Genomic DNA, 26,938 nt, shown 5'->3' with positions numbered 1-26,938 from the left:
AAGCGCAACACACTCATTCAGGTTTGAGCAGCTCCCTGCAAGTTTCAAATTTCAGGGTTTGTTTCGGTATGGAGGCACCTTGCTTTCCACACCTGCAGGGCCAGTGCCAGACAACTTTGTGCCCTAGGCAAGGCTAAGTACTTGCACCCCCGCCAAAAAAAAAAAATTCAACTTCGATTTTCAAAAAAAAGATGTTTCGTAGAAAAAATGAAAAGCACAAATCTTGAAACTGCTAAATTTATTTTAAATTGCAAGAATAGGTAATACATCAATTTTTGATTATCTTTCTCAAATACAAAAGAAAATATTTCGGCACACACATCATTTTGAACTAGAAGGACACTCGGTAGAGTGCATACCTCTGCCAAGGGCAACACAACCCTCAACACCACATCAAGATTTCACTATGCGTGCCTTTTCCATTGCAAATTTTGTCACCAATTCAATCAGATCAAGTGCTGATGCCTGTTCATGTTCAATTGATATAGTTGCCAAGCCAACTCGTCTCTTTTGCAACATTGTTGAGCATCTGTAAGTTTGTATAAGTTTGAGCTTTGAGAATCTACATTCACCACTTGCCACTGATATTGGAAGTGTGAGAAGGATCCTTAGAGCAACAGAAACATTAGGCACATTATCCAGGAATTTTTGTTGTATATGAAGAGAAGTACTCCTTGTGGCGGCATAGACTTTGGAAGTCTTTGAGCTATTGCTATAAGTTCACAACACAGATCTTCAGCATCAATATCTTTACTTCCATTATACATCAATGATTTTTCCAAATTCTTGCAGGCTTTAAATACATCTTCAGTAGATTTTTTCTTTATAATTTATAAATTAAGTTAAAAAGTATTGTTAGTGTTGAAAACAATGAACTGTTTTTTAACTCATATTTCTACTCATTTTTCTGGTTTCTCACACTCTTAACACATTGACACTCTACACTCTGCACCCCTCTGAGGTCTGCACCCTAGGCAGCTACCTAGTTGCCTAATGGTAGCACTGGCCCTGCATACCTGCCAGTGGAGGCTGGATTGTGACCAGTCTTTTAACCTCCGAAAGCAGTAGCCTTCTTATTTTGAGAACTCAAAGAGTGGGATGCAGTGTGGGAAGCAGCTGCTAGATATATTATTTCAATAAGGAGGATGTAAAACTAGTACTAGGTGATAGACGATACAATTTTGGATGCTTTGTTCAGCCGGCTTTTATTTTCTAATGTTTTGACTCATTGATTTGATACCTCTCCATTATGCACATGCTTTTGCAGATGTTTCCGGCAATGATTATGCTTTGCATTGAGTGAGTGAATAAAACCACTGCAGAAACTGCCATTACAGATCACAAGAACATTTGCAAATCATTGTGTTTCAAATTGAAATAATTCTATTGAGAGAGTTGCCATTTTTTCCCTTACATAACTGTGGAGGAGCTTTTAATGATCCTGCAATTTCTAGATTCTTTTTGAAAGCCTACTTTCTAATAGGCTTATGATATCACCCAGCATTCCGTGTGTGTGTGTGTGTGTGTGTGTGTGTGTGTGTGTGTGTGTGTGTGTGTCCGTCCCCCACTATCAACTTCACAATGCCTAGACCAATATGAACCAACTCGGGTACAGATATAGGGACATCTCACTGGTGTAGTCTGTGATGATGTCATCCACCCCAATTCAAGATGGCAGATGCATAAAATTTTATGGTGCAAATGGGCTAACTTGTGGACCGCTTAACCAATTTGAACCAAATTTGCAGCAGCTGTAGGGACACATAGGGATGGCTCGTAAGAACATAAGAAAAGCCCTGCTGGACCAGGCCCAAGGCCTATCTAGTCCAGCATCCTGTTTCACACAGTGGCCCATCAGATGCCTCTGAGAAATCTACAGGCATGAGCTGAGGGCATGACCTCTCTCCTACTCTTACACCCCTGCAACTGGTATTTACGGAGGTGCTCTTACCCCCGGACCTTGGGGACCCATACCATGGCCTCCAAGGCCCGGGGGGCCTCCAGAGGCCCAGGGGGACCTCCTGCTGCTGTCGCAAGTCTTCCTCTCCACTGCTGCAAGGCCAAACTGTTGACATTCTAGCTGCCATGTGCACAGCCAGGTTGCGGGGGGGGGGGGGTGACGTCATGGGCCTGCAACACTCTTTTCTAACTGTGCAGGCACACTGGAGCATCTCGCAGTTCTCAGAGGCCGCTGAGCCAGACGTCAGGATCAGCAGCCACTCCTGCTCTGCCCGCCATGGGTGGGGGGAGGCCTACTCACCTCACTTCACCCCCCCACCCCACCCAGCCACGCACATGGTGGCTAGAATATCAGTGGTTTGGCCTTGCATCGGTGGGGAGGAAGAAGGCTCACGGCGGTGGTGGGGGCTCAACACGGCGGCAGGGGATCCTGGCGGTAGGGCAGTCCGGGTGCCCAGGGTATTTATATCTAAATTTCTCTCTCTCTCTCCATTCAGTCCTGCCCAAATCTCGGTCACTCTATGGATCAATGCACTCCATGCCGTCCTATCTCGTACAGCTTCCTTTAATTCCACCATGGTCATTCCAGTGTCATTTTTTATATTATTCAGCCACCGAGTACAAGGCCGTCCCAATCTCCTTCTCCTGCTGATCATTACCAGCATAATTGTCTTTTCGAGTGAATCAGCTTGCATGACATGACCAAAATATGTCAGTCTTTGTTTGGTAATCTTAAGTTCTAGCTATATTATTGGTTTAACTCGATCTAAAACTTCCTTATTCATAATTCTTGCTGTCCATGGGATACGCAACAGTATTCCATGGGTATTTAGAGGCATCTTGCCTCTGAGGCTGGAGGTGGCCTATACTGTAGCCTTCAGACCAGTAGTCATTGATAGACCTGTCCTCCATGAATTTATCTAAACCCCTCTTAAAGCCATCCAGGCTGTTGGCCATTACCACATCTTGTGGTAGAGAATCCCAAAGGTTGATTAGGCATTGTGTGAAAAAGTAGGGGTGAGTCCGAACCGGTCCGGCGGCCATTCTAAGGAATGGCCGAACTGCCGGACCGGTTCGGCCCTTGCTGGTCCGGGTCCGGGTGGGGGGGTATAACTTTAAGGGCAGGAGGGCTTTCTTACCCCTCCCGCCTCTTCACCCCCTCCAGCGCCCGTATTTAACCAAATAACGGGGCGCTGGAAACCAGCCGCCCCAGCCGCTGCCCCCGCCCCCCCCCCAGCAGATGCACATAGAAAGGTGCTGCCATACCCCTGCCGCCGTCGTCCTCCCTCCCTCCCTCCCTCCCAGGTGCCCGCCTGCCCGCCCAAGTCCTTACCCAAAGCTGGAGTAGTAAACGAGAGGAGCTCCCGGACAGAGCTCCTCTCGTTAGAAAGGCCTGATACAGAATGAAGGCGCTTTGCACGCGCGTGCGCATGCGCGCGCCACAAAGGACGCCGGAGGCCCGGTCTACCCGCCGGGAAAAGTCCGGGTAGACCGGGCCTCCGATCGCCGGAGGCCCGGTCTACCCGGCCCTTTCCCGGCGGGTAGACCGGGCCTCCGGCGTCCTTTGCGGTGCGCGCATGCGCACGCGCGTGCAAAGCGCCTTCATTCTGTATCAGGCCTTTCTAACGAGAGGAGCTCTGTCCGGGAGCTCCTCTCGTTTACTACTCCAGCTTTGGGTAAGGACTTGGGCGGGCGGGCGGGCAGCTGGGAGGGAGGGAGGGTGGGAGGGAGGGAGGGAGGGCGATGGCGGCAGGGGTATGGCGGCACCTTTCTATGTGCATCTGCTGGGGGGGGCGGCGGCGGCGGCGGCGGCGGCGGCGGGGGCTGCTGGTTTCCAGCGCCCCGTTATTTGGTTAAATACGGGTGCTGGAGAGGGTGAAGAGGCGGGAGGGGTAAGAAAGCCCTCCCGCCCTAAAAGAAAGGGCCCCCCTTCGGTGCCGGTCCGGACTGGTCCGGACCGTGCACATCTCTATGAAAAAGTACTTCCTTTTGTTGGTCCTAAATCTCTTGGCAATCATTCATGGGATGACACCTGGTTCTGTGATGGTATAGTCTGTGATGATATCATCCACTCAGATTCAAGATGGCAGACATGTGAACTTTTGAGGTGCTAACTTGGGCTAACATGTGGGCTGTCTAACCGATTTGAACCAAATTTCGTACAGTTGTAGTGAGTGGCATACAGGGACATCTCAATGGCGTAGTTCGTGGTGATGTCATCCACCCCAATTCAAGATGGCAGACACATGAACGTTTGAGGCACAAGTGGGCTAACTTGTGAACTGCTTAACCGATTTGGACCAAATATGCTAGAGGTGTAGGGACACATAGGGGCACCCCAAATGCATAGTTCGTGATGATGTCACCCACCCCAATTCAAGATGGTGGATGCATGAATGTTTGAGGCGCAAGTGGGCTAACTTGTGAACTACCTAACCGATTTGGACCAATTTAATCCAGTTGAAGGAATAGTGAAAGGAAAGTGGGCAGATTAGTTCTTACTAGAACAACTTGTTTTTTAATGGAGCAACCATTCAGAATGCAGCATGAAGCACTTTGACAGTAGCAATTTGCCAGTAGCAATCAAACCAAATTGTTGTTACTAGAGCTGCTCCTTATGTGTGAAACACACCCCACCCTCATCACATAGATGGAGCCACCTTTCTAGAAGTTAAACAATGCCCCCCCCCCGCAATTATTTCCTGTGAATTTTAATAGTGAATATTCTCCCAGGATTCTGCAGATATCCCTCTATTGGCTGGTTGTTTAGTGGAAATTTGATATTCAACATTGAAATTCCATTATTATTACTCAGTAACAGTCAAACCTTGACAGTACATGATATGCAGCATTCACTGTTTGTTGGGATCTGACAACACGTAGCAGGAGTCAGTATTTGGAGGTATTTGACAATCGGTTTGTCTCAGCATATAATAATTTTTGTACTAACTTTATTTATTCACATAAGCAATTGAGAACCACCTCCTTCAACAGGCAGCAAAAAACCCACACCCAAAATACTGAATTTTAATTTTGACTCCAAAATGCAAATATGAACATGGGTAACAAATTGCAATGAGAAAATGTGAATGGCAAATTTTAAAATGTACTGGGTTTTAAATGTTTTCAAGATTTCATTTCAGTTCTACACCACTTTATTTCCCTTCAAATCCCTCCTTAAACCACGCCTTAGTCTCTGTAACCCTTAGCCCTTGACCTCAGCCAAAATGAAGTCCTAGTAAAAGTAGCTGCATTTGTGTCAGAGCTGAGCCATAGGCAGGTATGCACACATTTCGACTTCACTTCCTAGCTAGCCATTATTTGTGGTCACCACCAATCCCCTCTCTTCCCTCGGTTCCTTTCCTGACACACAGGCAGAGGGCTTAGCAGAGATGGGTCTTCTGTCATGTGCACTGCAATATGGGGATGGTATGAAACAATGAGATCCCCCTCCTACTGCTCAGAAAGGGTTCCTGCTGTTCCTTAGCTCCTCAAAAATGGCAATGGGAAGGAGACCTCTGATGAGGAGATCCATGTGGTGCTGAGTGTTCTGTTCGCCAGAGGGGTGGGGACACTTGCCCCTGATGAATTGGCAAGTGGATTTGTACATGCCTGGCCATAGGTTTCCCTTGAGCAGAAGCTAAGAGTTAGGGGGTGGAGTGTCAAGCTAAGAGCCAGGAAAAACTCTCCTTGCTCAAGAAAAGTTCCAGCCTGAACAGGAAGCCTTTATAGCTCTTCTTGGATGGCCAGTGTGGGTGACACCGTGGGAGGGGCAGTGGTGAGAAGCCCCTTTAAGCATAAATTGGTAGATGCTTACCTCTGCTCTGGCCACACCTGCATGCTGCCCAGCACTCAGTGGGGGATCAGTTCCGCCACTCACCTGGCCATCATAGGGGGTTGCCTCCACGGAAACCAGGTGAGTGGCGGAGCCGATCCCCACTGCAGGGAGTGCTGGGAGGTGCACTGCAGCTCAGAACAGCTTGCAGGTGCAGCCAGAGCAGAGGTAAGCACCTACTAATTTATGCTTAAAGCTGCCTCTCGCCGCCCCCATGGTGGCCGCTACTGGATGAGAGCCAATGCCTAGTCTCAGTAGACAGAGTCACTCCAGTTGTGCCATTGGGTTGGTGTCGACTCCTGGTGACCACAGAGCCATGTGGTTTTCTTTGGTGGAATACAGAAAGGGTTTACATTGCCATCTCCCGCAGAGTATAAGATGATGCCTTTCAGCACCTTCCTATATCTCTGCTGCCCGATATAGGAGTTTCCCATATTCTGGGAAACACACCAGCGGGGATTCGAACCAACAGCCTCCTGCTCTCTAGGCAGGTTGCTTCCCTGCTGCACAATTAGGTGACCTAGAGAAATGCACTGATTTACCACCTGACCATTCACCATATATAAAAGCTATGCACATAGCCACAGTAGTTACTGATTCTACTGACTGCTCCTGGCCTGATTCTGACCTGATTTCCCTTCCCTTCCCTTGCCTTGCCTTGCTTCTCCCATTCCACTGTCCATCATCAGTAGAAACTGTCTGCCAGTCCATGGAAGCAAGAGCTGGGGATGGAGGACGGGGCGTGGCATGGGAGTAGAGAGAGACAGGCAAAGAAGCAAGAGATATGGGAATGATGTTGCACTCCTCTGATGGATTGCACAGACACTGAGGCCAAACTACAGATTATACAGCAGGGGTGTGCAAATTACCCAGACAGATCTTCTCCATTGCTGAGCGCCCCAAGTTTGCAGGGGAGGAGAGGAGAGTTAACCTTTCCTCCACCAGTTACTTTTCATCTGGAACCCCCACTCCCCAGTTGTTTTCAAACACAAGTCCACCAGAATCCCGTTGGGGAAGGGGGAAGTAGCAGAAGAAAGTTTCAAGTGAAGAGCAGCCAGCAGGAGAAGAGTTAAGCAATGTTTCTACCTAGGAATATTGTCATGGGTGAAGTGGACCTCCACCTCCAGCCCGTCCAACAAGGCCTGTGGTTCTTTTTCAAGCCAAAACAGTTCCCTACATTATAAGACAATAAATCAAAAGCAATGCTCTCCTTCCTCTATTTTTTGAAAACATATGACCAAATTATTGTGTCCTCCTGTGATTCCAATGAGCACAAATACACCCCGGCATGTCACATTTGGCTGCAACGTCAGCACTCAGATCCTTCAGACTAGCATCTCTGGTAATTTGCAAAATGCAGCCTTATTCCTTCCTTTTCAGAAACTCCCCGTGGTCTTATGTATCAAACCAAGATCTCATTAGTTAGCTTCGGAATCCGCTGTGGCACTCCTCTCATTTATCACCTTGTTTGTGGGGGCTCATTTAGGGAGGGGCCATAGCTCAGAAGCAGAGGCCATGCTTGGGAGAGACAGGCACACACGGCTCCAGGCTTTGGGAGCTGTTATCTAGTGTCAGCACACTGGGTTATAGCAGGCAATGGAGTGCGCAAGTTGATGATGTGCAAGTCCTGGCAGGATTGGGACCAGAGTTGGGCGAAACACTGGAGCAGATATGCAATGGTTGACAATCTGATTAATGAAGCTCTGGGGCTATGTAAGAAGTGCTATTGCTACTGCTGGGTTTGACAAACTCAGCCTCGGAAAGTTGCATAGGGTGAAATTTGCCAATCTTCCCTTCCCCAGGCAGTGACTTGTGCCACTAGAAAATATGTTCATGAAGATCATGCAGCCCTCAGGGACATTTTTTTCAGGTTCAGTGCTCACATAGTGCTGGCACTATGTAAGAACCATTAGAAACTTCAGAATTCCCTCCAGTTCACCCCTCAAAACAACTGAGTTTTTCAAGTGTTCCTTTCAAATGCTTGAAAAATCCTGAGGGGGTTTTCAGATATTCAAGAGGAACATTCAAAAAGCCCAACTAACTAAACCTCCACTTTCCTCACCAGATGCACTACCTTTCTGAGGGGGGGGGGAGCCTTACCTTGAGTAAGGGGGAGAGGTAATGTGTGGCAAAAGGCTCACTTTCAGAGGAGTGACTCCTCAAGGCCTCTCCTGAGCTGCAAATAGCATACAAGTGTCATTTCCTGCCAGGAATCATGGGATTTGTGTCAAAGTAAACACCTGGAAGTGAGCCTTTCGGTATCAATAGAGGGAGGGTGTAAACCCCATTGCAAGTTAGGCCTGGCTTGAAGAGGACTGACTTCTGGACATACTACTACTACTACTACTACTACTACTACTACTACTACTACTACCACCACCACCATATTTATATACCACTCATCAACCAAAGTTCTCAAAGTGGTTTACATAGAAAAATAAATAATACATCAAGAAGATGGTCCCTTGTCCCCCAAAGGGCTCACAATCTAAAAAAAAAAAGCATAAGGCAGATACCAGTAACAGCCACTGGAGGGATGCTATGCTGTGGTTGGATAGGGCCAGTTGCTCTCCCCCTGCTAAATATAAGAGAATCACCACTTTGAAAGTTGCCTCTTTGCTTAGTTAGCAAGGTAACCTGATTCAAAATGGTGGGCTTCACATTTCAAGCTCTTCACCTTCCAAGACTCACCTCGTCTCCAATCCACCAGTGGGGCAGTCTAGAAGCAGAGTGAACCCCAAGCCCAGTTCTGAGCCAAGAAGTCCATGCCGATCTAGCACTGAACTAGGGCTCATGTGAACAGACCCCTCCATCATTTTAGCCCAAGTGGAATGATGGGGACCCTATGGTGATTCCACGGGAGACATAATGAGATCTGCCCAAAGTTGCAGTACAAGGGAACAGTTTTTGTTTGCAATTGCATGCCAATTTTTTTGGTACAGAGACCACCACACCTCTGTGGGTGGCAGCATCAGTCCTTGATACACTGCTACTCTTTCTGGTAAAAGTAGCTTCCCAGCTGCCATGTTTAATCCTGGAATGCATTGGAAATGACACTGAGGTTGTTCTCACGACCAGTCCTACCTCAGTAGGACAGGGCTAGCCCAGATAAGGCTGGTCATGGGAAGTGTGGGGATCACTCCTGATCCCGCCACTCCTCCTCCAGGTAGCCCTGATCTAAATCCAGGCAGAAAGTGAGGTAGGAAGACAAACACACACCTTCTACCTCAGTCTCTGGTCATCTGGGTGCTTGTGCTTCTGGCAGCTGTTCCCAGGCTGCCAGCAGCCATCTTGGCAATAGAGCCCAGAGGAAGGAGCAGCCCGGCAGCAGGGAGGTTTCCCAATGCTCCGTGGTGCACTGTGGGATACCTAGCATCCTGGCTTCATCCCACCCCATGCTCCTGATCATTGCTGGGCTCGCAGCAGCGGTCATATGGGTGCATGAGTGGTGGAGCCCAAAAGAGGCTTGGATCATCTGGGGGAAGGCAGGTAGGACCTTGCCTTCTCCCCAGCCCTTCCCACTTTGGTTATGTGAACAACCTTACTATGTGCATCCTGGGATAAATATATGTTGACCAGCAAGAGCTGACTATGGCAAAGAGCAGCAGTGCTTCGAGCGCTGCTGCTGCTATTACCAGTAGCAGCCTCTGCGGGTACCACTTACTAATTTATGCTTAAAGGTGCCTCTTGCCACCTCCTCACTCCAAGCATCCCCCTCACCAACCACTACTGGCTATTACACAAAAGACTAGCATTTTCTGATCCTTTGTGACCAGAAAAAAAGAGGACACATAAAAAGGATCTACACAAGGGGCATATGTGGGGAGAAGCGGGCATCTGCCTACTCAATTTTATGGCAACCTCTAAACCAATTCAGTTTTGCATCCCCATTTGATTTTAATTGTCTGACTCAGAAGCCATGCAGTGTAAACCCCATCTCTTTGTCAACCATACTGTCTAACCGGCATTATTACATGCAGATAGATTGCCTTTGCATTCTTAAATGTGCCCGTCTATCGTTAATTCATCAACACGTTGTCGTTTCTGAACAGGTAATTAAAGCACTTCATTGTTGATCAACAACAGGCAAAAAAATAAAAAAATAAATGATTAGCAATATCCCCACAAGCGTTGTGATTGTCAGTGCAATTTAGAGAAATTAAGACAGCTCTGTAACATTAAATTATACATAAGAGAGGGGTTGTAATGTGCCTTAGACAACTGTGTTTATTTAGTGCTGCAAATCTGATGCATGTACACTGAAGTGCATTTCCTTGGGCTATACATCATGAGGACTAGTTGCTGTTTGTGCTGACAGCAGATGCCCAGTGTTGGTTTGTTGAATATTCTTCAGCAACCTGATTCACATTTAACCAATATGACACACTTAGGGTTGCCAGGTCCGGATGGTGAAACAAGTCAATATCCATCAACAAAAAAGTGGAAACAGAGGATGCTGTGCACCAAAGCAGTCTCCGAAAAGTCTCCACTTTGCATAAAATGTGCATATGTTTATTGATATCATATATGCATATTTTAAAAGAAATTGGGGTAATTTGAGAATAAATACAGCTCACCACTGTGAAGCTGATGACCAGGTGGGCTGTATATCTGCTCAGTCTGCTGTGGAGTTGCTGGACACCTCCGATTCAGACACTGCAGTAACTGTGGGGTCTAAATCCAAGTGCAGAGTTCTCAAGACCCTGGCTTCTTAACCATAAATCCATCTCCTTGTTAGGTTTACCACACACAAAGGCTATTCACATGATAGGAGAAATTTGGGCTAGCGGAGGCTAGCCCGATTTTCTCCCATCGTGAGAACCACCAGGCTCAGCTGTGAGCCCGGTGGTTCTTAAGTGGGTCACCCGCTAAACTACCCCTGCCCTTAAACCAGGTTTGCAAAGCGAGCACTCCGCAAACCCAGTTTTTTAAATCATGTGTTGCTGTGGTGTGGTGTGGCTCCGCGCCCACGGCAACTCACAAGGAGACCCCCGACCGGGAGACTGAAAAGCAGCCTCCCGGCTCGGGGGTCTCTCCAGCATGCCCTGTGCACTTGTGGGGGCCGTGCGGCCCTCAAACTCCCAAGCCCCCGCCGGCTCCATCACAGAGCTGGCAGTCATGTGGGCGGCCGCTGTGGCTGCCCGGAGCAGACTGACTGCTCATCTGTGGGGAGAGCGGGCTAAGCCCGTTCTCCCCGGTAACCCTCTCCAGGCAGCTCCCACTGAGTTTGGGAACCACCTGACACAGTCCTCTGTCCTCTACCCCCACGGGTCAGCTAGCCAGGCCTGCAGCTTCAGCTCTTGGCTCGAGGCAGGCAGAGACGTCCATAGATTGTGATTATCTGTGATTATTACGTAAGAGATGTAAGTTTGGGGCAGTATAAAAATGTTTTAATTAATTAATTAATAAAAATATTAATTATTAATTATCTGACAGCTGGCATGCAGTATCTGACATTTATTTATTTATTTGATTGATTGATTGATTGATTGATTGATTGATTTGTATACCGCCCTTCCAAAATGGCTCAGGGCGGTTTACAATTAAAACACACCACTAAAACAGGAAAGAGCTAAAACAAATTAAAAAAACAATATAACAATTAACAATTTAAAAACATTTTTAAACAACAATTAAACAATTACAGTGATTAAACCCCCCCAAATAGGCTGTTGAATTTTAAAGACATTTTGAATCCACCTTTCTCCCCAGAAGTTTATGGCAGTCTTATATCTCCCCCGCTTCAGAAAAGTACTCTCCAGGCATTCAAGCCAAAATTCGTGGTGAAGGAACAGGGGCACACTGGCTACCCATACCCCTTCTGCTCATACACTGACTAGCCACATCCGTTGCTCTCTTGGGATTCAATCCCCGGCGTCCCCAGGTAGGGCTGGAAAGAACTCCTGTCTGAAACCCAGTCAGGGATGACAATACTGAGCTAGATGAAGCAATGGTTTGAGTCTATATAAAGCAGCTTCTTAAACTCCTAGCATGTCTCTTTGTATTCTACAGCCGGGATTCTCAACGTAGGGTCCCCAGTTGCTATTGGACTTCAACTCCCATAATCCCCAACCAAAAGCTAGTGGGGCTAGGGATTGTGGGAGCTGAAATCCAATAACATCTGGGGACCCAACATTGAGAATCCCTGTTCTACAGTCTTAGCCAAACAGGGTTCCAGAACAAAGGGAGAGCCTTGGCAGTGTCCAGAGAGTGCTTAAGTGTCGCAGTAGACTAGCCAGTGCACCCCCATTCCCCCTCTTCCTGTGTTTAGACTGATATCTGTAGAGGGCTAGAGTGACTGGTTGATGGTAACGAAGAGGCTGCATTCGCACGTAACATGGAACCGGAGTGGCAAGGGCAAGAGATTTCCCTGCAGGCAACTCCAGTCCCATTTGTCCAGTCACCCAAACCTATGCTCTGAGGACTCAAAAATGAACCCTCAGTCAGAGGTGGCCTAAGTGAATGTGGCCTAAGTGAGCTTTAGGGCTGAGTGGAGATTTGAACATGAGTTTTCCCAGTCCGCTCTAACCTCTACGCAGTATTGACTCTCATGCAGCATTCCATCACTGTCATTGAATCTGAGTGGCTGTAACCCATCTGATTTTAGATACAGACATTCATGTTGTCATCATGACAGAGAGCAGGCTGATTCACACAATGATAAATAGGGTAGGCGACACGTTCTGCCCAAGTTCGGCAGCTGTGCATGCTTCAGTTTTCTGCTCATGTGCGACTTAAAGGTGTTGCAGGTGGGGGGAGAGAAGTTTAATTCACCCCAACTATAGCAGAGCAAGCCACTGAATGTTGCAGTGGAGAAGTAACTTGCCTAGGGAACAAGAGGTTGCTGGTTCGAATCCCCGCTGGTATGTTTCCCAGACTGTGGGAAACACCTGTATCGGTCAGCATTGATATAGGGAGATGCTCAAAAGCATCATCTCACACTATGCGGGAGGAGGCAATGGTAAACCCCTCCTGTATTCTACTAAAGAAAACCACAGGGCTCTGTGGGTGCCAGGAGTTGAAATCATCTGACGGCACACTTTACTTTACTTACTTTGCTGTGGGGAAATGACTTGCCTAGCAAGTCAGAGGTTGCCGGTTCAAATCCCCACTGTTATGTTTCCCAGACTATGGGAAACACCTATATCGGGCAGCAGCGATACAGGAAGATGCTGAAAGGCATCATCTCATACTGCGCGTGAGGAAGCAATGGTCAACCCCTTCTGTATTCTACCAAAAAAACCCACATGGCTCTGTGGTCACCGGGAGTTGACTCCGACTCGACAGCACAACTTTTATAGCAGAACAAATGGGTGTGAGAAGAGCAAGCACAGGAAAGAGTAGCATCAGATAGTTCTTTAAGATCCAAAAGCAAGTAAGGCTTATTGGGGAGGTTACATACTTGGACAGAAAAACCTTCCTGCCCGTTTCCTCATATGCTGGAGACACAGCTCCAGTTGCATCTTCTGTTTGCACCTTTTTTTAAATCCCTGTGACCACTAGGGGCATTAGGAGTACAGAATGAGATAGTGAGGAAGGGTCTCCCTCTTTATCTCCGCTCTTGTTATCCCTCACTCTGATCTGGCTTCCTATGACTGGTGATATTCTCAGGGCTTATTGCTCTGCCTTTCTTAATCCTGGACTGCTGTTGTGTCTTGCTGCTGCAGAATCTTTTAGCCATGCAATGTCTTTCTCTCCCTCTCTGCTCTACACTATGAAGACAGAAAGCTCAGGGACACAGGCTTTTCTATCCAAGTATATAACTTCCCCAATAAGCCTTACTTGCTTTTGAACATTAAACGTCTGTCTCAAGATACTCTTTAATTTATTATTTGTTCATTTATTTTATTGTTCACCTTTTATACCGCCTTTCATAATGCATCCCAAAGTGGTTTACAAAAGTTAAAATACAATAAAATTCCATAAAAATTTCATTTTAAACCTTAAAATCAGTTAAACAGTAGGAACCATAAAATACCAAAAAACCAACAACCATAAAAAAGACAAACAGTAGTGCTGAGAGACCTGGCAGCCCTTAAGGGGTAAAAGCCTGAATAAATAAAATGGTCTTTAATTGTTTTTTAAAAGCAGCCACAGATGTCAAGGAGTGGACGTTCACTGGGAGAGCATTCCAGAGCCTGGGGGCAACAACAGAAAAGGCCCTGACCCATGTACATGACAATTTATTTGTATTTTGCTGCTTTTATTTTGTATTATTTTAATGCTAGTGTTTTAAATTAATTTTTTAAAATCAGATTTGTTTTTATATTTTTTAGCTCAATATTTTAATGTGTCTTTTTTATAATCTTGAGAGGATGGGCAACGACAGGGTGCTGATGGTGGAGATGGCGGTGAAGGCTCTGTCCGTGGTCCTGCCTGTTGCCCAAATGACAGGTTGGGCCATTTACCACCCATTTTGGGGCTCTCTCAAAGATCTTTCACAGCCCCCTCCTCCACCATCACCACACCCTGTCATTGCTGTCTCCACTACCATTCTCGCCTTGGGCAAAAGTTGTACGTGCAAGCCCCGCCCCTGCATTTTCATTGGTTGCAGCTGTGTTGGGGCTTGCCACGCACGACCTTAGTGTGTGTGTGTGTGTGTGTGTGTGTGTATCTATCTATCTATGCTCTGAGCAAGCAGTTCCAGGTAGAATCCTGGCAGCTGCATTCTGCACCAACTGAAGTTTCCAAATATTCTTTAAGGGCAGTCCTACATAGAGTGCATTGCAGTAATCTGCAATGGGCTTGTTCTTCTCACACATGCTTGCTCTGCTATCATTGGAGTGGGCTAAACTTCTCTCCTCTGACAAAAAAGCAAAGTAGTAGAGAGGAGAAAGTGATCATGTATGAGATTCACACAGGGTAGGAGGGAAATACCCACCTACCCAATATGTGCCTCACACACGATCACTTCTTCCCCCTCCTACTTTGCTTACACTCACACACAAGCAGAAAACAGGAGTACGCACAGTTCCCAAACTTGGGTAGGATGAATCTTCTGTGCTACTGAGGGTTGTGAGAACAGCCCTGTAAGTGTTCTGATGTCATCCACACACACCAAAAAAACCCCACCAAATCACATGGGGGGTCACAGCCAACGAGTTAGTGGCAATGAGGGGAAATGTGGCTAAGGGTAGTGAGAGCAAAGAAGAAAACAGGATTTAAAAAAATAATTGCTTTTTACAAGTATGATAAAAATGAATGGGAAACTAGACTGGGATCAGCCCCATTGCCAACAATGACATCACCTCTAGCCATTCCATGGTGGTGAGTTGCAATTTGAATGCATTTGTTCTGCATTTTAAATCTGTGCTTCATTACTGATTAATAGTGCTGATTAATTTAATTTCAGAAACTTAGGCAGACCCTGCCTTCAAGCATTCGTTCTTCTGTTCATTCCTGTGAGTGTGAGCAAGTTACATTTAAAGGGAACGGTTTCAATGTTCAGAACAAGGTCACCCAGTCCTGCAAGCAGTTCGATATGCTTTAAGCCAGGGGTTCTCACTTTGGGCTCCCCAGATAATGCTGGACTACAACTCCCACAATGGCCTAAGGCCATTGCAGCTGGAGATTATGGGAGCTGTAGTACAACAACTTCTGGGCATCTGAGTTTGAGAACCCCACTTTAACCCAATGTCCTTCAAACATTGTTTCTTCAAGGCCCCTTTTCCATACTGACTTGATGGCCACGGAATCTCCTGAGATGAACAGTAGCCATGAGGGGTGCAGTTCAGATCCTGCCCCCATCTAATTACATTATATAAATCCAGCATGCAGGCTCAGTCATGACATGCACTAAGAGAGTGTCTAGATTGACCCGGGGCTGACCTGACTGGTAGAATGGAATATACCACTTGGTAAACTCCTTCCAAACAGGAAGCCAGCACAACTGGTAAAGGACCCAGCTAGATCCTTTATCTCTCATGTGCCAGTTTTCTATTGGTAGGGATTTTTTAAAATCGGGGACAGCATTCAAAGTATTATGTCCCCGCTGCAGGCTGAATTGGTACACTCCATCCTTTGGCATTCTACCTCCTCCCTTTCCTGTCTAGATCCAGCTAGAACCAATACAGAGCAGGTCTGGCATGATACTAGTTTACCCCAAATGAGGACCCAGGATTTATGTTGAAAAGTCACTTCCAAAAGGACCTCCCCCTGCCCTCCAAGAGCTTTGAACACAACATGAATGATGGTATCAAAGTGGTTGCATCTTTCAAACAGCAGCTGCATTGCTTAGTGGAGACAACGGCTGCAGTGTTGGGAGGGAAGAGTAATTGAGATTCCCGGAGGGAAACCTCTTTAAAAATTCGGAACCTACTTCCCTTGGATTTATTGTCAGCGGCTCCGCACAGCTTCAGAATATGATAATGCTTCTTCTTCTTCTTCTTTTTTCAAACTGAACAACAAAACCATAAGTTTGATTCAGCACTATCCTGGAAGGCTGAAAAAGCACAGGCGATAGGGCGGCCGTGACCTTTGCTTGATCTTCAAGTGGTTTAATAACAAATGCCAGGTGAGGACTGCAGTTCTAAATGAAAACCCAAAAGGTCAATAAAAAGCACACTGGGATGTGTCTGAAATAAACAAATTACTTAGCAAACCGAGGCCTCTCGCCCACATGGGAAGGACCAGATATGCAAATGAATGCTGACTGACAAGATTAGCATGCAGCCATGCCTGTTGAATGCATTCCAAGCTGGGGAAAGAGCGTGTGGGTGTGTCTGAGTGTGTGTGTGTGTGTGAATGGATCATGTGGGTCTATGATCTGAAGCTGCCACGTAGCTCCCTGAAAATATGCAGTAAAGTTCCATTACCTGAAGCATCACTTTATTGACATAGAGCTGATTAACTGCAGGCTCGCCAAGATTTCCGCCCCCCCCCCCACCAAGAAGAAATGCATAAAATCCACATGGCATCATATACCACATAACATCACTAAGAGAGAACTGTGGGAGATCCACCCTCCCATGTCAAACAGCAAAGCCCACCCGTATCTGGAGACAGACTTTAAGTCACAGATGAGACTTCTGGTAGCATGCCCATTTCTGATTGTATTCTGTGCTCCCCACGAGATTTTTTCAGACAGCAGGCTTTACTGCGAATTCGGTTTATCACCAGGCTATACTAAGAGTTTGGGACGTAACGGATACTCCGATGCAAAAATAGGATTTTTTTTTAATACCCTGGACATAAACTGGGCTAGTTTCCAGTACAGAGGGGGAAACCCGAATCATGTGTGAAGTGCTCTCTGAAATATTGCACACACTTTGGGGTAAATCTGGCCGATATGTGAACGCACACCCACCCTCCCAAAGTAAAGTTATGGTAAAGTTGCCGTCTGAAAAAGCTCCAGTTGAATGCAGTTTAACTGGCTTTAGAAGGACAGAATGGAATTGTCTCTATAGAGAAATGCTGGATGCTGACATTTTGCCTCACTTTCTTAGTATTCTGTCATGCTCTGGAGCAGACCTGCACAACCTAGGGTCTGGCCCGCAGGGCGGGATATTCTGCAGCAGAAGCCATGAACAGTTCTTGGCTTGTCATGCTGGTGAGCAACAGGTTGATGCAGTTGGCCACGAGAGACCAAATGCCCCCCACTCCTGGGCCAAAGTCCACTGACAGATCCTTATTCCCCCTCACCTTTTGCCTTGATTCCAACACGCTCCCCAGCCCCACTCTCATTAATATTTTAAATTATCACTATTAACCTAAGGATTAATGAGGTTAAAACAATGGCATAGCTTAACAAAACACATAGTTTGGTTCTGGTCTTGTGGTAGCAAGCATGACTTGTCCCCTTAGCTAAGCAGGGTCTGTCGTGGTTGCATAGGAACTACAGACTACATGTGTGAGCACTGTAAGATATTCCCCTTAGGGAATGGAGCTGCTCTGGGAAGAGCATCTAGGTTCCACGTTCTCTCCCTGGCATCTCCAAGATACAGCTGAGAGAGATTCCTGCCTGAAACCTTGGAGAAACCACTGCAGGTCTGTGTAGACAATGCTGAGCTAGATAGGCCAATGGTCTGACTCAGTATATGGCAGCTTCCTATGTTCCCAATGTTTTCCTAACTGGCACGATGCAAATGAAAGCAGTATCACTTCATGCAAGATCCGGCCACTGGGCCATTGTTGTGCAAGGCACCACTTCTGCAATACACCTACTGCAAGTGCCCTGCCTGTGAAATTGGAATTGGCACACCTACACAATCTTTTTGTAGTTGCGCAACGTTGCCTGTTGCATGAGTGCTTTGTTAGTCAGGCTGTCAGCCAACCCCTACTAACTGGGCAAAGGGGTGCCTTTTTAGCTTGGTGATTCTCTTTATTTAGTAGGGGGAGAGTAACTGGCCCTATCCACCCCCAGCACAGTACCTCCAGTGACTGCTGGTGATGTCTCTCTTATGTTTCTTTTAAGATTGTGACCGCTTTGGGGACAGCGGTCCATTTTATTTATGGATTATTTCTCTAGGTAAACTGCTTTGGAAACTTCTGTTGAAAAGCAGTATATAAATATTTGTTGTTGTTTTACCGCTATTCTTTCTTGTGCAGGCAACCAACCTCAGAAGAACGCTACCCTGGAATTGCCTGTCACTTAGAGAAGTGGTGAGTGCAAAACAGCAGACTGGAAAGTCCAAAGTTCCACATTTGTGTCCAAAGCTCCAAAACTCCACAATGGCTACTAGTCTAGTGGCTATAGGCCACCTCCAGCCTCAGAGGCAGGATGCCTCTCAATACCAGTTGCAGGGGAGCAACACTCAGGAGAGAGGGCATGCCCTCAGCTCTTGCCTGTGGGCTTCCCAGAAGCATCTGGTGGGCCACTGTGTGAAATAGGATGCTGGACTAGATAGGCCTTGGGCCTGATCCAGCAGGGCTCTTCTTATGTTCTTATGTTAATGTATACACTGGATCCTCTCCACCCAAGCTCCAAGACCGCTGCTCACCCCACTTTAAATCTGAGCTTGTATTTCCTCTCTTTTCCTGCTCCACTTTGTTGAACCCCTTTGCTCTCTGTGCAGCTTACTATTAATGATTCTGTCCAGGGAGAAGCCAGCAAGTTGGCCATCAGGTCCTTTGCTTGCTGCTTCTGCATCATGCGTCTGCTGGGCATTCGAGTCAGAGCTCTTGGATTAAACTCTTGGCTGGGATAAATCTTTCCAGACTGGGAGATGGTTTATTTGTTTCTTTGAAATGGGTTTCGTTCTCCTTCCGAGGACACGATAAAATTGCCTCTTGGTTAATGCTTCTTTCCAGAGAGACTTCTAGCCACTGAACTGACGTCAGAAGCACAGCGAGCTGGATGAATAGGAAGAGCTCAATTTTCAGCGACTGATCCGGTTTTTGCTTGTGGCAATGCAAACTTGGCTACGGTGCTTGGAACACAGCGTTATGTCTGCTGAAGTGTAAGGGGGCTAGCACTTAAGAACATCAGGTGCAATCTGACTAATGGGTTTTAAACTCTGCCAGCTTTCTCCTCTTTTATCCTCCTTTGTTTCTTTCTTTTACCAGTCCTAAAACAAGGTTCTCAAGCATCCCAGAGCACCACGATTCTAAATCTGGCAATGCCTCTTGTCAGATGAGTTGTGTTCTATCATGCCGGGTCAGAAGGACGTGAAATTGCTCAGAATCTGAGAACTGAGTCAGCTTTGGTTTGTCTCACAAGATAGAAAGTCTCATTTTGACTGAGCCTCTGTAGGGCGAAGTTCAAAAGAGGAAGTATAGTATCTTAGATTGAACCCCAGAACTTACCCTTTACGCCACCAGTGATTTGGAAGAGAAATAAATGTAAGTCCTTAGCTAGATCCTGTAAGCAGAAAGGAAAGTACTCCTCTAGTCTGGTTGCACCAAGACGGAAAAACACCTTGTCTGCCCGATGGGACACTCAAGCTTGTATGGATGAGGACTCCTATATGCCGAGGGTTCTCAAGCTTGGGTTCCCAGATGTGGTTGGACTACAACACCCATCATCCCCAGCCCCGGTGGCTGAAGGCCACTGTGGCTGGGGATGATGGGTGTTGTAGTCCAATCACATCTGAGAACCCAAGTTTGAGAACCCCTACTATAAGATTAATTTTGCCTGGAGAGTCATAGAACATCCTATTTTCCATGCACAGGGGTACTGGGGAAGAAGAGAAGGACAAGCGCTAGCAGCAATTCAAGGTAAACATACACTCCGGGAGGAACTAAATATAAGAAGAAACATGAGGCTGCCACTAAAATCAGCAGCCTTAGGCTATTCCTCCTCTGCTTCTCTGTGTCATTCTAGGATGACTTTGTCTGTATCCCAATATCATTACATTGAGCGTCTTCCCACTCCCCAGTACATATTAGTGGCTGATGTTGGCCTGGCAGGGTCACTAAAATTCATCACCATGTAATAATGTCAGTCATCCATCGAGTATGTTGTATTAACTTTTATGGACGGATGTGGGGATTTCTTGTACAACACCCTGGTGGGGTCAATTAAAAGGAAAACAACCCCGTGACTTTGATATATATCATTGGAATGCTCCAAATAAAGAACATATGCATACTGAGTCCTAAAGAAAATACTGGGCTGCTTTGTTTGATACATCTGAGCTGGTCTGCCTACTGTGTGATTAGGGACTTGCATCAGAACATCCCTCCTATGACATATTTCCCTTCTTCTAGTAGCATTTAGGGGGTGGTTCATCTGAACTGCCCCCTCACACACAATCTAAATTTAGAATTGGAACAGGATGTGTTCTAAATTTAGAATGTATCATACAGCTCAGCCCCCTGTTTTCCAATTAAGTCCTTGCCTTGCAAATTCATTGACTCTACTAATATTTTCCCAGATATTCACAGGTGCCCAAGGTCACTAGTCCTCTGGCTTGCGCTCTCTCTCTCTCCCTCCCTCTCCCTCTCCAAAAATGTGTGGAGATAACAACACAGTACCATCCATTAAAGACATATTCAAATAAAAGTGAATTATCACTATCATTTAGCAATTATCATTCACAGGGGCAGTCCCGGCACTGCAGATGGCCAGCTCTACTCGGGCTTGCCCTGTCCTACTCAGGTATGGCTGGTCATGAGAATGACCTCTCTCTCTTCTCCCCTCTTCTACACCCCATCCCACTTTTCTGCTTTTTATTTTATTTTATTTAGTACATTTATAACCGCCCCATCCAGAAAAGCCTCAGGGTGATTCACAATATAAATTTATTGTGAAAAAAATAAAATGTGATAGCAGGGAACCAGGAGTACACCAGATTGGGTAGCTTACTCAGCAATCACTGATGTGTGTTTCCCCTTTTCTTCCTGTAGTGAAATGGTATGAAAGGAAGGAAGGTTTCAGGCAGATGCTCTACCACTGAGCTTCAGCCCAATCTCCTAAAGATAATATCTTACAGCAAAGAGCATTCACATGTAGTCACCAATCCAAATGTAAACCAGGGCAGGCTCTGCTTAGCAAAGGGGACAATTCATGGTCACTACCATCTCTCCCTCCCAAGAAAAACTTCATTGCATTCTCATGTGGGGCGAATCAACACCTGCTGAATTGCCCCTCTGTTATGAAGCTTGCCCATACTGAATTACTGATTGTCACATAATAATTAAAGTCACAGGTTCCCGAGTCATGAAATAATGTTGGCCACCTTCAGATGTAACATGGAACCATGGGGCCAATAGACCTGCAGTTCTGTCCCCACCCACACCCACCCCGATCTCCTGACTGCATTCAGACGAAATAGAGAGCTACCTCTCTGCAATCTTGCTGACTGAAGAGAGGAGGGGGAACTGGCTATGTGGGCTTGCTTCTTTCATGAAGGACATTCCACACAGCCAATAGGAGCTGGAGCGAGGGAGGCTTTTCCTTCCTGCAGTCCAGTTTCTAAGGGGTGAAACTGCAGCTCCAGCATTCGGATGTAACGCTGGCACCATGTGACCGCAGTTGGAGGCAGAGAAACCAAGTGAAAACCGAGGATTCATTTCACAGTTTGTGGAGGGAAACCGTGGGTCCATTTTTTTGTCAAAACTGTGGTTCCTTGCATTTGGACATACAGCTTTGGAAACCAGAGTTGAAGGGACCTCCGGTTTCCTATTACATCTGAATTTGGCCATTGGCAAGGCAACACATGGCATAGGAGATTATTCCACAATATGTAATAGCTGGCTGTAGTTTCTCAGTGATGAACAAAGGCACTCTGCACATAGTAATTCTTTTATTGCAGCCTTAGGCCAAACAGCACTTTGCACATGTTCAGAGGCACAGTCCCATTTATAATGATGTCACCCAGAATGGACTCACTTTAATCCATCCTCCTCCCTTGCCTGAACAAAAGCAAATGAGTTCTGCTCTCTGATACAAGTGGGAAAGGAGCATTCATTGACTTGGCCAAAGGACCTGGAGAGGAAAGGGCCAAACTACATTTACCTCTGCTCCTGCTTTAGCTGGGATTAGAATCAAACTTTCTATCAGTGATATTTAAAAGAGAATTTCAGGGTTCTGCCCAAGAAGACACATCAAGGATTTTCTCAGATGCTTTCTCCGCATCCCCAGCTTTACTGGTACATTGGCAGTTAAAGGCCCTTACTCCAGGCTGCAACTTAGAAACCCAAGTAGGGAAGCAATATCAGGCCTTACTTTGTCCCAACGCTCAAACCTGGAATATATAACAGAACCCCTGAGCAAGTGCAGAGTGCATTTGTGTCAGCACTGAGGCACTACCATGAGTCCCGCACACCAGAGATTACAGGGAATGATTTCCAGATCAGAATGTAGTGTCCCCAGGCAGTCTTGAGCTGTTAGTGTCTCATCCTCACAAGGTGTGTGTGTGAAAGGAGGTGAAGCTGGATCTGCTTCCCAGGAGCTCATGTTGCTCCTCTCTCTCTCTCATCCTGCCAGATAGCTTCACTTCCTTCAGGCTGACCATTTGCATGTGCAGCTCTACCTGTTGAATGGCCAGCTGACAGGCAGCACAGCTCTCAGGTAGGGTGCAAGAGAGGAGTAACCTGAGCTGCTGGGAAACAGAAGTCGCTGCACCTCCTTTGGTGCACCCCCTGGCCCGTTGGAACTAGACACTGCTGATTTGAACCCTGGCTGCTCTTTGTTTAGAAATTCAGCTCTGAGCAATGTTTATATGGAGGGGCTGCGTCTGGCACCATGATGAGGCTCTGTGACCTCCGAGCAAAGGGCTGTCAAGGCTTCCAGTGCAGGGAAATGGAGTGCAAGATACAGACAAATGCTGGACAGGGAAAGGTCATTTGACCCAGACCTCAAGCTTGGAAGCATAATTCTTCCTGTCACATTTGACATTTCGCCAAGCAGCTCTCCTTGCTGGAAAATAGCTGTCATTTATGTCCAGCTCCAAGCTCCCTTTCTGATTTACATTTCTGTTTGGGGCCAATATCATTTCTGGTGTGTTTCGCTAGGTTGTGCAAAATGTCCTCAGTGGGATGACAGTTTGCCGATCAGGCACCCCGACTTAGAACAAACTACTTTATGCTCTAGGGTTTCTTGCCCAATGTCAGGCAAACCAAAATCTGTCATTCAGGCTGCAAGCCTAGGCACACCTGCTTTGGAACAAATCCCATTGAATATAATGGGTTAGAGAGCAGGACTAGATAGTGAGGTCATTCACACAACCAGCCCCATTGGGGTAGAACAGGGATACCACAAGTAGGCCTGGTTGTGTGCAGGGCTGGGATTGCACCCAACCCCAGCGCTCTACCCTCCGGTACAGGGCCGGTGCCAGACTATTTTGCGCCCTAGGCAAGGCTAAGTACTTGCAACCCCCCTCAAAAATTTCAACATCGATTCTCAAAAACAGATGTTTTGTAGAAAAAATGAAAAGCACAAAACTTGAAAAAGGTTACATTTATTTTAAGTTGCAAGGAAAGGTAATACATCAATTTTTGATTATCTTTCTCAAATACAAAAGAAAACATTTTGGTACACAAATCATTTTGAACTAGAAGGACACTCTTAAGACATTGACACTCTACAGTCTGCGCCCCTCTGAGGTCTGTGCCCTAGGCGGCTGCCTAGTTGGCCTAATGGTAGCACCAGCCCTGCTCAGGTAGCCCTGATTCTGGATATGCATGCACCTCCTACTGCACACCTGGGTGGTGTAAGCACTCAGGCTGCCAGAAGCTCCTTTCCGGCTGCAGGAAGCCATCTGGACCTTGGAGTTGGGAGGGAGGAGTGGCCCAGCAGTAGGAATTTCCCCTGCATTGTGGGATTCCTGGCAGCCAGGCTTCCTCCCCTTGCCTCTGGATCGCTGTGCCACTCGCTGCCCCGCTGCTTGTGTGGATGCACAGGTGGTAGAGCTCTGTTCAGGCCCCGGCTCACGTGGGGGGAGACAGGGAGGCTCCTCCCTTCCCCCAGCCCTTCCCAGCCTCAGCCCTGATGGTCCTGTGAATGACCTTATTATGAGAACATTGTCAAAAGCAGGGGTGTAGCAAGGTTGGAGTGGGCCCAGAGACGAGATTTTAAAATGGGTCCTTCACTGCCTTCCTCTCCCTCTCCTGGCCCAATGTCTCTGCTAACTATCCCAACTAGTTACAAGGTGTAAATAACAGCAGAACCAACTAATACAACAGAACCAATGAAGAACGTGCCAACTGGATATAAAAATGGAAAATGGAAAGGTAGGAAAGAAAATTTATTATACATAAATCTTATATAGTGGATGATGCTCTTGACCTCATTATCTCTTTTTACAAACGTGTATTTAAAAAAAAGGCAGAGGCGGAATTTACAAGGTCAAACGAAGGCTGAAACACCAAGAGCACCCTGCTCTAAGGACAGCCTGTATATAGTCTCCCCCTCCAGCAGTGTCAAGGCAGTGTGTGTGCAACTGCATTCAGAATGGGGCCTTCCTGAGTCTACCTGAACAGGATCTAAAGTTAACTGAGCAGACATCAGAAAACTTGTGAGCGTGTGCATGTTTGCATGCCTTAGAGGGAATAGTGAGGACACTTATCCTCACAAAAACCCCATAAGGTAAGTCAGACCAAAAGAAGAGGATTGCCTTCAGTCACCCTGTGGGAATAAGAACACACACAGCAGGGATTTGAACCCAGTTCTCCCTCCCCCTAGTTCACCGCTCTAACCCAGAGCTGCACCACTTTGGCCCTCTAGCCGCTGCTGGACTACAGCTCCCAACCTCCCTGAATATTGGTCAGTGCAGCTGAGAATGAAGGGAGCTGAAGTTATGCAGCCCTGCTCTCTAACCACTATACCACACTGCCGCTCGACAATTATTCTTGAGAAGGAATTTAAGTGTAAAGTCATCAAAAAGGAGCAACCCACATCCAGTTATTTTGAGAGCGTTCTAGAGAAGAGGGATATATATTCCCTCCCCGTTTAAATACATATTTGCCACCAGAGTTTGCCTCGGGGATAGGTGTTCTGCTCCAGAAAAGGTAGCAGCCAAGTGATGCCCTTCGTAGTGGGTGTGTGCGCGCATCGTAGGACATGCCTGCACTTGCACGACCGCAGAAACTAAGCCGGAGGGGAACTTGCAACTTGCCCCTAACGATGGGTGTGCGGCAGGGAGCTTTAGCCCTGTTCGGCCCTATTAAGCCTTGGCCCACTTAAGCTGATCCAAATTGGGGCTCTCTCAGCCTTTGAAGCATGTTTACATTGGGACCAGCTGAAAAGTCAGCAGAACCGACAATGCTGCAAACACGGTTAGAAGAAGCAGTTTGCACTAGAGTCACTCTTCCCTTTTGGAGGATCTAACAAAATAGACTCCATTCCTACGTGTCCCCCCCACAAAAAAAAAAAAACCTTTTGCCACAATAAACCACAATAAATAAACATTATTTACAGAGCTATTGAGTTGTTTGCCATTTGGGGTGTGCTGGATAAAGGGAACTGCAGGTCTCTACTCACCCGGGCTCCGAGTTCCACCCCGTTCCGCTGGGTCAACGATCACACTGGGTAGCGCCCATAATAGCCGCTGATATTGCAGCATCCCACTCTCCAGCTCCCCTGCCCTCACTGCGAGCGGAGCACAGGGCAAGTTGCCCCAGACCCCGAACATATTACCCATTGATAGCAGGAGAAGAGACCCCAACCCTGTTTCCCTGTAGTCCTGCAAGGACTCCCCACTCTTCCCCTCCTTTTTTGGTTTTGTACACCGCCCAGTCTTTCTGGCTGATGCAACTGGACCCTAATGTATCCCCCCATTAGAAGGGTCACAACAACAGCCTCCCTTTTGTGCAACTCGGCGGCGGCGGCAGCCACTGGTGTGCCCCCACCCCCCAGACCCCCCCTCCTCCCACACCAACAGTACAGAAAAACAAACAACATCACCCAGCCCAGGGGTGAAGCTGAGTATTTGTGGGGAGAAGGAGGAAGAGAAGATAGGCTGGATCGCCTTGGAAGCGGGCATGCTACCCGCTCATTTTACATTCCCTCTTTATGTCGCAGAGTTCCACAGGCTAAATAGCCCTGGATGCGGACATTAAACCACCAGCAACATGGGAGCAGTGGTTTCAATAAACTGGGTGGGGCGGGCATGGCAAACACACTCTGGCTACACGTAGAGTGTTGCCTTCTGCTGGGGCAAGGAGGTGGATGAGCGAAGGATCCACCCGCCAGCCAATGATAGCCTCTGTGAGCCCTGACGTTGGAGAAGGCTGGCTGGCTGGGGCCAGGACGGGGAAGGAGCCTAGACCAGGAGAGAGAGGGCACACAGTTGCAGCTCCTCAGGTCTCCCCAGCCGAGCCTGGGGAGTTGGGATGGGTCAGGTGACTTGCTTCTGGGGCACCTCTTGAGACAACTGTCTCCCCTTGCCTAATAGACGGTACGCCCCTGGTCACAAGAAGCAATTGCCCCATCTCCCCCTCCTCTCTACCCTGGTAATGTGTCATTTGCCCTGGTAGTGATGATTTTCTTTATTGAGCAGGGGGAGAACAAGTGGGCCTATCCATCCCCAGCACAGCATCCCTCCAGTGGCTGTTGCTGGTGTCTGTCTTCCAGAGGCGTAACTAGGGAAAAGGGCGCCCGGGGCAAGTACTGAAATGGTGCCCCCCCCCCCCAACATACTACATTATACTTAGGTTTTTCCTCACAAGCGCCCGCCGCCAAGCCAGGCCACTGACTGGCCACCAGGCGCCAGCAAAGCAATGGGGGGGGGTGCAGGCGGCACGGAAGGGACCGCTCGTGGGGAA

The 26,938-nt window shown here is 47.3% G+C and overlaps 1 long non-coding RNA gene across 2 annotated transcripts in view; it reads left to right on the top strand.

The window, feature by feature from the left end:
• Window positions 1–20,338, top strand: part of LOC128323513 (uncharacterized) — a 97,768-nt gene extending 77,430 nt beyond the window's left edge. For both annotated transcript variants that reach the window (XR_008306304.1, XR_008306305.1), the window contains 2 exons: window positions 18,341–18,394; window positions 19,043–20,338. This is a non-coding gene — a long non-coding RNA (uncharacterized LOC128323513). The remainder of the gene's footprint in view (window positions 1–18,340; window positions 18,395–19,042) is intronic.
• Window positions 20,339–26,938: the final 6,600 nt, after the last annotated feature.

The sequence above is a fragment of the Hemicordylus capensis genome, chromosome 4 (genome assembly GCF_027244095.1).
Source record: "Hemicordylus capensis ecotype Gifberg chromosome 4, rHemCap1.1.pri, whole genome shotgun sequence".
NCBI lineage: Eukaryota > Metazoa > Chordata > Lepidosauria > Squamata > Cordylidae > Hemicordylus > Hemicordylus capensis.
This window is presented reverse-complemented; position numbering and strand designations above follow the sequence as displayed.